General features: G+C 28.6%; 1 pseudogene; it reads right to left on the bottom strand.

The window, feature by feature from the left end:
- Nucleotides 1-1,215: 1,215 nt before the first annotated feature.
- Nucleotides 1,216-5,510, bottom strand: LOC111042557 (annotated as a pseudogene).
- Between the last annotated feature and the right edge of the window lie 5,465 nt (nt 5,511-10,975).

Here is a 10,975-nt window from a genome sequence, read left to right as displayed (position 1 = left end):
TTTAATCTTTGAGTAGGTACAGGTACTCTGCTGAACCTAAAAAATTACATTCAGAAAATAAATATTTAAATTAAATACAAATAGAAGGATTTTACACATTATCGTAGTGTATTTAAGTTTAAATAATTTTAAGGAAAAAGATATACAGCTTTAAAAATAACATGTACCTAACTAAATGTAAAGTTTGAAAAGTTGCAGAAAACTTGAAAAATAATTGTATTACATATTTAGTAGATATAAATGTTAAAATGTATAATATTAGTTAATAGTTTTAATCAAGCAAGCCAGAATCATTTTAAAACAAACCGTATAATCTTAATTAACTTTTACACTTGTATTATGGCTAGTAAATACAGTTTCATTAAAATATTTAATGTTATAATTGAAGTTTTGAACTACAAGATGTTAAAACCCTTTAAGTATTTGATGTCATCAAAAAAATAAATAATGCAATCAAATTAATTTTTGTTAGAGAGATAGTCGTCTTTTTTTTATAGTTCAAAAATTATAAAAGTTTTTGAAGATGGTTCAGCAAAATATCAAATTTATATAATATTTTTAAAATGCAAAGTATAAATTAATTTTTAACTATTGCATTTCTCCATTTTTAATTTTTTACTTACTAGCGCCTCGCCCGGCGTTGCCAGTGCCAAAGATTTGTATTTTTTTAAATATATTTACAAAAAAAGTTATACACCATATTTCTACTAATTATAACAGTAATTTAATATACAACTAATTTTAAACTTAATGCAAGCAAACGAACTAAAAAATCTTCTTTTTTGGTGAACTGAAAGAAATGTATACGTAATCTAGACACTTCATTCTTTATTTTCGTAAGAACCTCTATCACGAACCATTAAAATAAAAAATAAGAATGAGCCAAATCGGACCATCGGTTACCAACAGACACCATTTCATTTTCATCATATAGATAAATTTACTTATAAATATAACCTTTATTGAGCTGATATTTTTATAGTTACTACCTATTTGTGCAATACTATACTAAATACAAACTTTTTTTTCACAACAATAAATTTAACTGTGAAAAGCTGCATTTTTTTATCACCACCCACATCGTACCTACAAATTATGAATTAATAGTTTTATTAAAAACGAAATACGATTAATATCTAATATTTATAGGTTTTGTATTTAATTTTTTATCTATCACCAAGTATTTTTAATTACAATGTAAAATTATTATTGAATAAAATATAAACTTTAGAATTTACATTGTATTAAAAGCCTAAAATGCATTAATAAATTAAATGCTAAGTATAGTGTTCATTGTAATTGGTTTTCATCACATAATAATATAAATATTTTCTATACTCCTCAGTCTTCACTATGCGGAATTCTAAATGTTCTAAATAAATCTAAGCACTTTAAATAAATTCCTTTTGATTAATATATAAATAATTATTAACTTGAAGGTCTTACCTATAGTTTATAAAAATATTTCAGTTAAAATAATCTTATTCAACTAAACTGTATAACTATCAATGATAAAGATAATAACACTATATTATTATTAAGATACCGATATTTTTCATTTGGAAAATAGTCGAAATAGTTTGATATGACTGACATTCTTTGCTGTTGTTAATAGGTACTGTAATATACTCTTTGATTAGTTTTAAAATATGTTCGATGATGCTGTTGGTAGGTTACCAAATATTGAATTACCAATCAATGAGTTTTCACCAGATTGTTGTATTGTTTGCATTAATTTCTATAAACATACACAACATAAAATTATAAAATTATAAAAATAAAAATATTATCTGTCACTACATCTCTTTTGCATACATGAAGTTGGTCCCCAGACACTCGATCGGACAGAGCGTCGAGGGCAATATGCATTTACCACCCTAGGACTAATTTTTAACTCAACAACCGAATGAGATATATTTACAAATTCAGAACGATTCAACTTTACAATTATTCACTATTAATTTACAATTGTTTGAAATAATTTTTAAAGCAATTTCATCAGGTCGTGGGTCGCCAGCGCCCAACTTCATGTACCTGTCACATCTATTATAAATTATATTATACTAAAACTATAAAAATAATAAAACAATATTTTCTGACTGTTCTAAAATTTTAATTTTAATTTTTAAATTAAATGTTAGCCAAAATCACATTATTTTAAACCCGATTGATCATCGAAACTTTACAATACAATTTTAAACTTTTTATTTTCCATCAATTGTTCCGCAAATTATTGTTCCACGCATTAAACATTTTTGAATAAAAACTTTTAACTCATACATTTTTAGATTTAAAACATTTTATAAAATCAGTTCCAAGAGATAATTAATTATCCAAGCCCCCGAGGTGTTATAATTGTGTCACGGCCACTCCACCAGTTGGCTCTTGGCCAAAGCGTGCAGAGCTGCAGAAGGGGTGGTGAGCGGCACAGAAACTGCATCGATGACTAAAAATAAAATAACACTCGGTATTGGGGTGAAACCCACGACCTTTCGCACTGTGTAAGTTAACAATTTTTACACTGGCGGGTGTAAACACTAGTCCAACGCAGTTTATAAATTTAATATTGTTGCATTCCTTGGATCAATGAACGAATCGTAAGGTTAAAGTAGTAAAGTACAGGAGAAGGCAAGAAATTTGACCCTGTCAACTATCCACGATGTATCAATCATAATATTTTATACGTGTCTTACCTGTACCACTTGGATGACAAATACACCAAACATTAAAAATGACATAGTCATTATTGAACGTTCAAACGTCGGTTCTAAGATCACAGAGGAAAACGACGGGTTTTTTTTATTCCCTTGTATTCTCTTGTTATTTAATAAACTCCGTCGTTCAATTGAGTTACGACGAAGTCGACAATTAAGTTTCGTATCGAAAAACGTCCGTTGCAGTAAATTCAACAAATAATCTACGAAAAAATAAATAAATAGTAGGTAATATAGTCTTATAGTTACAACTCATAACGTAAAAAGCATTTATGGACAAATATTAAACAAGTCAGTGGTGGTCAAACGTGGGGGGGGATAAATCCCCCCTGACCTTTTTTTTCTTTAATATTTATAACAGTAACATTTTTGTATATAATACTTTAGTATTAATGTACTAAATTTTACTATTACATTTTTTAATTTATTTAATAATATAATACAAATATTATATAATAAATAAAGTACTAATTAAATAATGTATACTCTGCATAACCATAAATTATATTTTAATGATTAGGTAATGCATGTTAAAAAAATCAGCCACAGTACCGACTAAATGTCTAAATTAACATACAAAACATTTACTTTTTTATGGTCACCGAAAAATTTAAAATTGGTTTAATAGTATCATGGAAGCTAAAAAGGAATATAGGGCATCAATACCAAAGTAACGTAATATACGAATTCGAGTTTTTGTCGAACATTCCGGCATTTGGTCCTACTTGTTTCAATTACATGGATAAAAAACAAAACAAAATTATATATGTACAACGCCTAAAAATAAAAAAATTAATATTTTAACAAATTGTTATCCCCATTCGTTATATTTTATACATAGAAAAAAATACATTAATAATAGTACTTAAACGAATACCTAAAATGTAAATCAAGATATATTACAATATATTATTATACTAGACTACTAGCTGTAAGATTTTACCTAGATATCGATTTTGTTGTGTCTATTTTATAATTACTATTATTATTAATTTATTTTTATATAATTTAAAAAAATACTTTATATAACATGTTTATTTTAAACTGTATTTTTTTAATAATTATTAAACTAACTCTGTCACTCTGACACAAACTTTATGCTTCAAAGAGAAAGAGAAAATCACAAATCTGCATTCATACACAATCTATTTTGTAATTGTTCCTTACTTGTTGTTTCTTGATTTAAATAAACAAAATATGCATAAAAAGATCTGCAGTAACTACCTAATTAGTAAAGATAACTCTCGAAAAGATAAAGTGATAAAAATGTTAATACTCTTAAACCCATTCAAATACCTTCTTAGTTCTTAGATTTACAGCACACACAAATAAAATAGTATCTTGAAAAATGTTCACTGAATACATTTAAAATATGTAAAAAATTAAAAATATATATATTATGTATATTCCACCTAAACAAGGCTGTAATTATTTTATAGTTTTTAGTTTTTGCAAGACAGAATACATTTTTGTAAAAATATATTTTTATTGAATTCTCGGAATGAATAAGACATATTTATAAACTATAAGCATTACACATCTATTATTCGTTAAATCATCAATTTACTATGAAAATAATTGTATTGTTATCATAATGCATATTTAAAAATACTATACAGATAATTGCATTATGTTCCTCAACCATTTTAAAGCCATAGAGTATTTTTCATTTCCTATCAATTTTGAGGCACAAATAAAAAAACTTTGAATTTATTCAGTATAATTATAAGATGCATTTCCAGTAAATAATAATATTATTATCTTAGTTAACACTAGAAAATCGTCAGACTTACGTATCCTGTTGTACAATTGATTTCGGGCATCCAACAGGTATCCAAGCATCACTTTGGTCACAGCCGTACCGCGTCGCCGATCTTTATGTTGATCTTTCACGCCACTATTTCCATCATCTTTCTCTTTGGAAGCACCTTCATCAACTTCTACATTAAGGATCGTGACTTCTTCGTCGTACATCGCTTGGCCTTCATCATCATCACCGCTTTCAATTTCTACATCATGATCGTCATAGTCATCTTCGGCATCGGTGCCTGCGTCTTTTTCTTTTTCTTTTTCCTTATCTCTTTCTTCTCCGACGTCTCCTTCTTCTTCTACGTTTCCTTCTTCTCCTACGTTTCCTTCTTCTCCTACGTTTGCTTCTTCTCCTACGTTTCCTTCTTCTCCTACGTTTCCTTCTTCTTTTTCTTCTTCGCCCACCTCGGTGGTCTTATTATTGAAGTGTTTGGTAGTCGAAACCCAATCTTGCCTGGTAGTCGAATTGCCGGGGTGTTTTTCTGTGTTGATAGTGTTTCGACCACCGCCTAGTGTGATTTTCACTTATTCCACCGAATCATCCCCCTCGCGCCAGCTTTCTGAGACGCGGCCATTATTGTCTTGGTAGACATCTTTGGGTTCATTACTTTTAACATGAACGCCGCACGGCATCGTCACGTTCATCAGCGAACTTCCATTACTCGTCAACGTACACAACCGGATCCATTGGTCACTTCCAGCACTGAAGTCTTGCGCAACGAAAAACAACACTGAAGATAACAATAGTGATTTTTCCACGAAAATTTGAGTCGTTTTCAACGACTGGGACGATGGGAAAAAAGACGACATCGTGTGTCTTGTCACCGCGATGAATGTGTGATGGTAAAATAATGCGACGGTGTGCTGAACGGTAAGTTTACGAAAGAGTTAAATAGGAGATAATGACAGGAATTAAAAACGTGTCCCAATTACCATCATTTTCGAAAGAAAAAAAACAGTTATTTTAATTTGACTAAGCCACAGGGAACGCGTCAACTGTACACATCACCATAGAGTACTTCTCGTACCTACACCGTTGCAGTAATTATGAATAACTGGCGGACGACTGCACGAATCTCATGGTCATGTATATTACAATTTATTATACACGGTGATTTTCCGGTACACATTACTTGCCACATTAATAAGAGCAGATAACTTGCGTCCAAACATTTCAGGCATAAGTTACTTGTTGGTTATTACCAGTGGTAAATTGCGCCTGAAGTCTGAACTGTTTAGACTCGACTGGAATCAACTTACCTGTTGTATTTATATTGACATAGTTTGATAAAATTATTATATTATTATTATATTAAAAACAATAATTTAATAATTTCTTATCTAGGACCCCCCCCCTAATTTTTTTAGGAAGAATTATTTTCTTAGAAGATGTATTATTTTTGTCAATAATAACCTCCAAAAACATTAACCAACTAAAAAAAAAATCAAGTTTCATTCAATTTTTAAGTTTATTCAATATTATTATAGTAGGCTGATGTCTCCCTCCCAAATCTCAAACACTTTTTGTGCCTATTAAATTCATTATTTAAGACGGACAATTTTTAAAAAAAAGTTGATTTTAAATATAAAAATTGTCATGTATGTAACAAACCGATTTCATTAATTTAATTTAAAGTTAAGATAAAAGAAGTGGACTAGAATAATCTGCAAGATTTGTAATGCAAGTTGCACATTCTCGAAACCCGAGGACGGAATACTATTATTAATTGATCGGTTTAATGCTTTGTCCACAGTATGTAAAGTAATTTACTGTTTTTCCCCTAGTTGTTATTTATAGCCGTACGCTGTAATTTATTGGAAATTGGAGATTAACCGGTAATATTTAGTAAATAAATTATTAACCATATTATGAGTACCTAAATCTGAACTGTTAGGTAAAATTACTGACTGAATAAATTTCTCGTTAGAGTATTTAGAGATGAAATCGGATTCCGCAATAAATTAGTGAAAATACCATAGAAAAACTTATGCGAAATAAATAAACCTATTAAACCACCAAAAACCCAACTTGGATCTTATCTTACATGTAATATATTTCAAATTTTTTCTCTCATAGTTAAACGTTATACGTCTATAAAGTTTCAAATAGCTAAACTATTGGTTTGAAAGGTTTTCAATAATTGGTATACGTATTACTTACTAGGTATTTTAGGCTTGTGATTCCTCCAAGCTTAGAGTAATATATTGAACAAACTTAAGAAAGTGTAGTTTTAAATTGGTTCCTCTTTACAGAGTTGTACAGATTTATTTTTGTTTTTAAATTTTAATAATTATAGCACTATTCAATGGGGTCGAGGTAATCAAAACAAGATGAGTTATCAGAATCCATTCTGTATGAATGCTGTCAGCTTTTTAAATAAAATCAGAATTATGAACACCTTATTAAAAGACCTTGTCTAAAATAAATTTTGAATGTAGTATAGTATTTTATTTTTGATCTTCACCAAACATAAATTACATGTGAAGCAAACTAACATATTTCCAACTGACACTATAACATTCGAAAATCAATAAGGCGCCATTGTGATATTTAAAGTTGAATAAAATAATAATTGGTTTTAACAATAAAAATGTTAGTATAATAATATACAGTATTGTATTGTACATATATTACAATAAAAACAGTTTTATACTTGTAATAACTTACAACTAACAACAGTTGTAGATACCTAGAAAGTTTTATTTATAATTGGACGACTTATTTTAATTATTCAGTAGCAGTCATAATAATATAACAATAAATACATTTATGACAAACTTCGCCGGTTGAATGTAACTCATCTAGTTAACCATATAAGTACCTATAGTAAGACTGCAATCAAAATAAATCCACTGAAATTATAGAAGGAGCATCTAAATAGTTTAAAATAAAATAAATAAAAGATTTTTTTTTCTGTTTAATATTACATAATATTATTTATGTAACATGAAAATGAAAAGTATCAACATTTCTAGAACATATATCATTCTCAAGTATTTTTATTGAAAATGTATGTGTTTTTGAGTGTAACAATCTTTTTGTGAATTTAAGTTCTAATCTCTTTATATTAAAACAAAAGGTTAAGTTAATTAAGTTATTTCAGTAATACGGAATACTAAATAAACTCAGTTTAACTGAGTATAAAAAGTTGTAATTCAAAATGAAATAATAAAAATGTATATCATTTATATTATCTAGTTTCTGTACGGTTACTGTTAAGTAACTATAGGTATGTAATGATTAAAATTAAAATAACTTAAGAAAAAAATGTAAGTTCTAAATCACTACTAGATTTGCGATAAAAACAACTTAATTTGTGAATTTATCAACTTTCACTATCTTAGTAAACTATATATATTTTTTGGCATACACCTCTATACTGAAATTAGATTTGATATTTCAACAAAATAAATTATGACCATAGTACATAATATTATAACCGAAAACAATTCAACATCTGTGAAGTACAACTCTAGTCATGTTTGGTAATTTATAAAAATGATTTGATTATTATTAATTTCTTATCAGATTATTCTTGATTATGAAACAGTCAGCGATGGCCATTTGGCAATCTTATCGGCCGTCATTTTTCATCTAGTATTTATCAAAAAGTAAATATTCATATTACTATTAGTAATATTATTTGATCCGTAGATTCTATCAACAATTATGAAATTAAACACAAATTATATTTTTTAACAACTAGTTAATTTAAAATTTGTAATGATAGCCAATTGATAGGCTTATTGATCCTGGTGGACTCTAATAAACTTCTGCATGGTTGTAATTTGCTCATTTTCCTCCTATTACGTTTTTTTTTTTAATGACTCTTTAAGTAATGTCTCTTTTTCCTACACCTATCTGTAGATCTACATTTATCAACCAGATTTTTTTTTCTTTAAAGAGATAAATAACTAATTTCAAATTACCGTCACATTTTATTAATCTTTATCATTCCCAAATTATTCTCTAACATCATTAATCCTAAGCTCGCCCCGCTTTTCAAAATTATTCTTGTCCAACAACAACACAGGCTTTTACAAGAAAAAAACTACTATCATCTATCACTAATTTAATATATCTTTCAAACAATACATTTTAAATTAATTTTATTTTTATAATAATCAACAGACTGACGTCATAAAATATAAAAGTACTGACTTCAAAAAAAATTGTCACCAAATACAAAGATGTAAAAATCATTTATATAAGCCCCTCGTTCTGATAAGTTTGCGCGTGCGCTCATGTGTGTGTGTGTGTGTGTGTGTGTGTGTGTGTGTGTGTGTGTGTGTGTGTCATATGAAAGAATAAACAAAAATAAAATAAGATATTCTACGTTTAAGAACACAGCAAGATAAGTATAGTAATTAATATATCTGAACAAGTTCACAAGTATTTCTTCACACTGTATGCATATAATATAGGTAGCTCGCGAAACACGTGCAACGAAGTTATACACGACTGATTAAAAAATGTCGATGAAAATCCTTTTTTTAAATTTCAGTGAGCAAAACACGACATGTGTGATAAAAAAATGCGAACTTTTCACAAGATGCGTTTAATTGAAATATATTTAACGGTATAAGAAACAATTGAACGAATACCGTTTAAAATTGACAATTATACCGCAATAGCAGTGTTTAGTGTTTACCGTCGTAGGTTTTTAAAAAATCAAGTGGACCGTGTCAAGCGTCCAGGCAGATATGGACACGTGTCAGCGGTCACACACACATTGTATCAATACGGGTTTAAATCGACGAAATGAAATCGTCATTTGAAATTACGAGTCAGAGTGCCAGTAATAAAATGTACGCACGAGTTACCAAGTTACAACGCGACTCGCGCAACAAAAAAAATGTATTTTTTTTAATTTGATCTTTTTGACTTCAGCGTAAGTAAGCTATATAACAAACTATAATTCACAATTCACCCACGTTGCTTCATAACGATCTCGGTCTAGGTTAATATTCGTATACGGATATTTTTTTCATTCGTACATTTGTGACTTTCCTCGTATTCCGCATCTGTTCGAGATCAGAGGACGGTTTTGTCCAGTTGGTTACGTACAGGTATATTGCACACTTTTTGTTGTTCGTCGTGCCATCGATATTATGCTGGTGTGCGTTTCACCGTTATAAGCTGTGCTGTTCCTCGAAATGTCAGACAATTAGCCGCCGTGTAGAGGAGGTTCACGAAAATATATTTAATATCAGATGGTTATTATATACTTTCAATATCAGCGTTGAAATATTGCACACGATTTATTTTCTTCGAGTTTCCCGACACGAAATGTGTGTACCTACTATACATTTTTGTGCGCATTAATATTTCAATAGAGCTTCCGATTTTCTTCCGATATCATATTTTAAATATGTCTTAAGTATATTCGTTGAAGATTACTTAATACTTTCTACGGGACGAAAATAAAATAAGATGAATATTTATCTTTTGAAAGAACCTCGAGTACCTAGTTCGAGTGCATAAACTTTTAAAACTTAACACCTCGGTTCTCGGTATATAGTAAGAGCGCGGGCGGCAGTAAAAAGAAAACGATTTATTATTATACATATTATACACATCACGACTACACGGAGCTTATTTTGTTCCCGTAAAAATGGTGTAATTTTAAGTATTTGTTTCCGATAATAATTACTCATAGTACCTATACTTACAGTACTAGCTGTGATAAACCACTAAATATTATTATGGGTTTTACAGTATATCAATACATTGTATTTAGATATATACCATCATTTAATCTGAAATGAAATAATAAATGTGCTTCAAGAATTTCAACTGTTTTACAAAATAAAAACGATTTTAGTTGATCAGCTTGCAACGCCATATGACTTATAGATATAATAATAATTGCATTAAATTATTTTAAACGAAAATAATTTGAATCTCACGGGCTACGTCACGTTTCTAAAGATAATTCTGAATTGGAAATATTATGAAAGATTTATTGGTGACAAACACAAAGTTCTCTGTCAACCTGACTCAGTATCCTCAGGCGGATATTTTATTAATAAAATGTACATAATATATTATAATATTATTATGTGTATAAAAATAAGTTGACAAATATAGAGCTTATCTGATAATATTTTTATTTGTAGAAAATTAGAATAGTACCTACCCAAGTTCATTATTAAAATGTTTTCTTATTTTTAACAGTTATAACTGCAGTTTTAATATAGGTACTTAAATAATTGTATAGGATAAAAATGAACCAAAAAAGCATATTTTGATGGTTTATCAAAAGTCAGTAACTTCGCTAAATATTTTTCGTGAATTAAGGTCAACAATCTAAATTTTAATGAAGAATGAGTTCAGTATTGGCTATATTACTGTTTTTTAGTTAATATAGGTACATAGAAAATAGAATAAAATACCAAAAAATATAATAATTAAAAAAAATTTAATTGTTTTGATTGTCGTTTTATTTTTA

This window comes from Myzus persicae, unplaced genomic scaffold, assembly GCF_001856785.1.
Source record: "Myzus persicae strain clone G006 unplaced genomic scaffold, MPER_G0061.0, whole genome shotgun sequence".
NCBI lineage: Eukaryota > Metazoa > Arthropoda > Insecta > Hemiptera > Aphididae > Myzus > Myzus persicae.
Note: the sequence above shows the minus strand (reverse complement) of the source record. Positions and strands in the feature narration are given on the sequence as shown.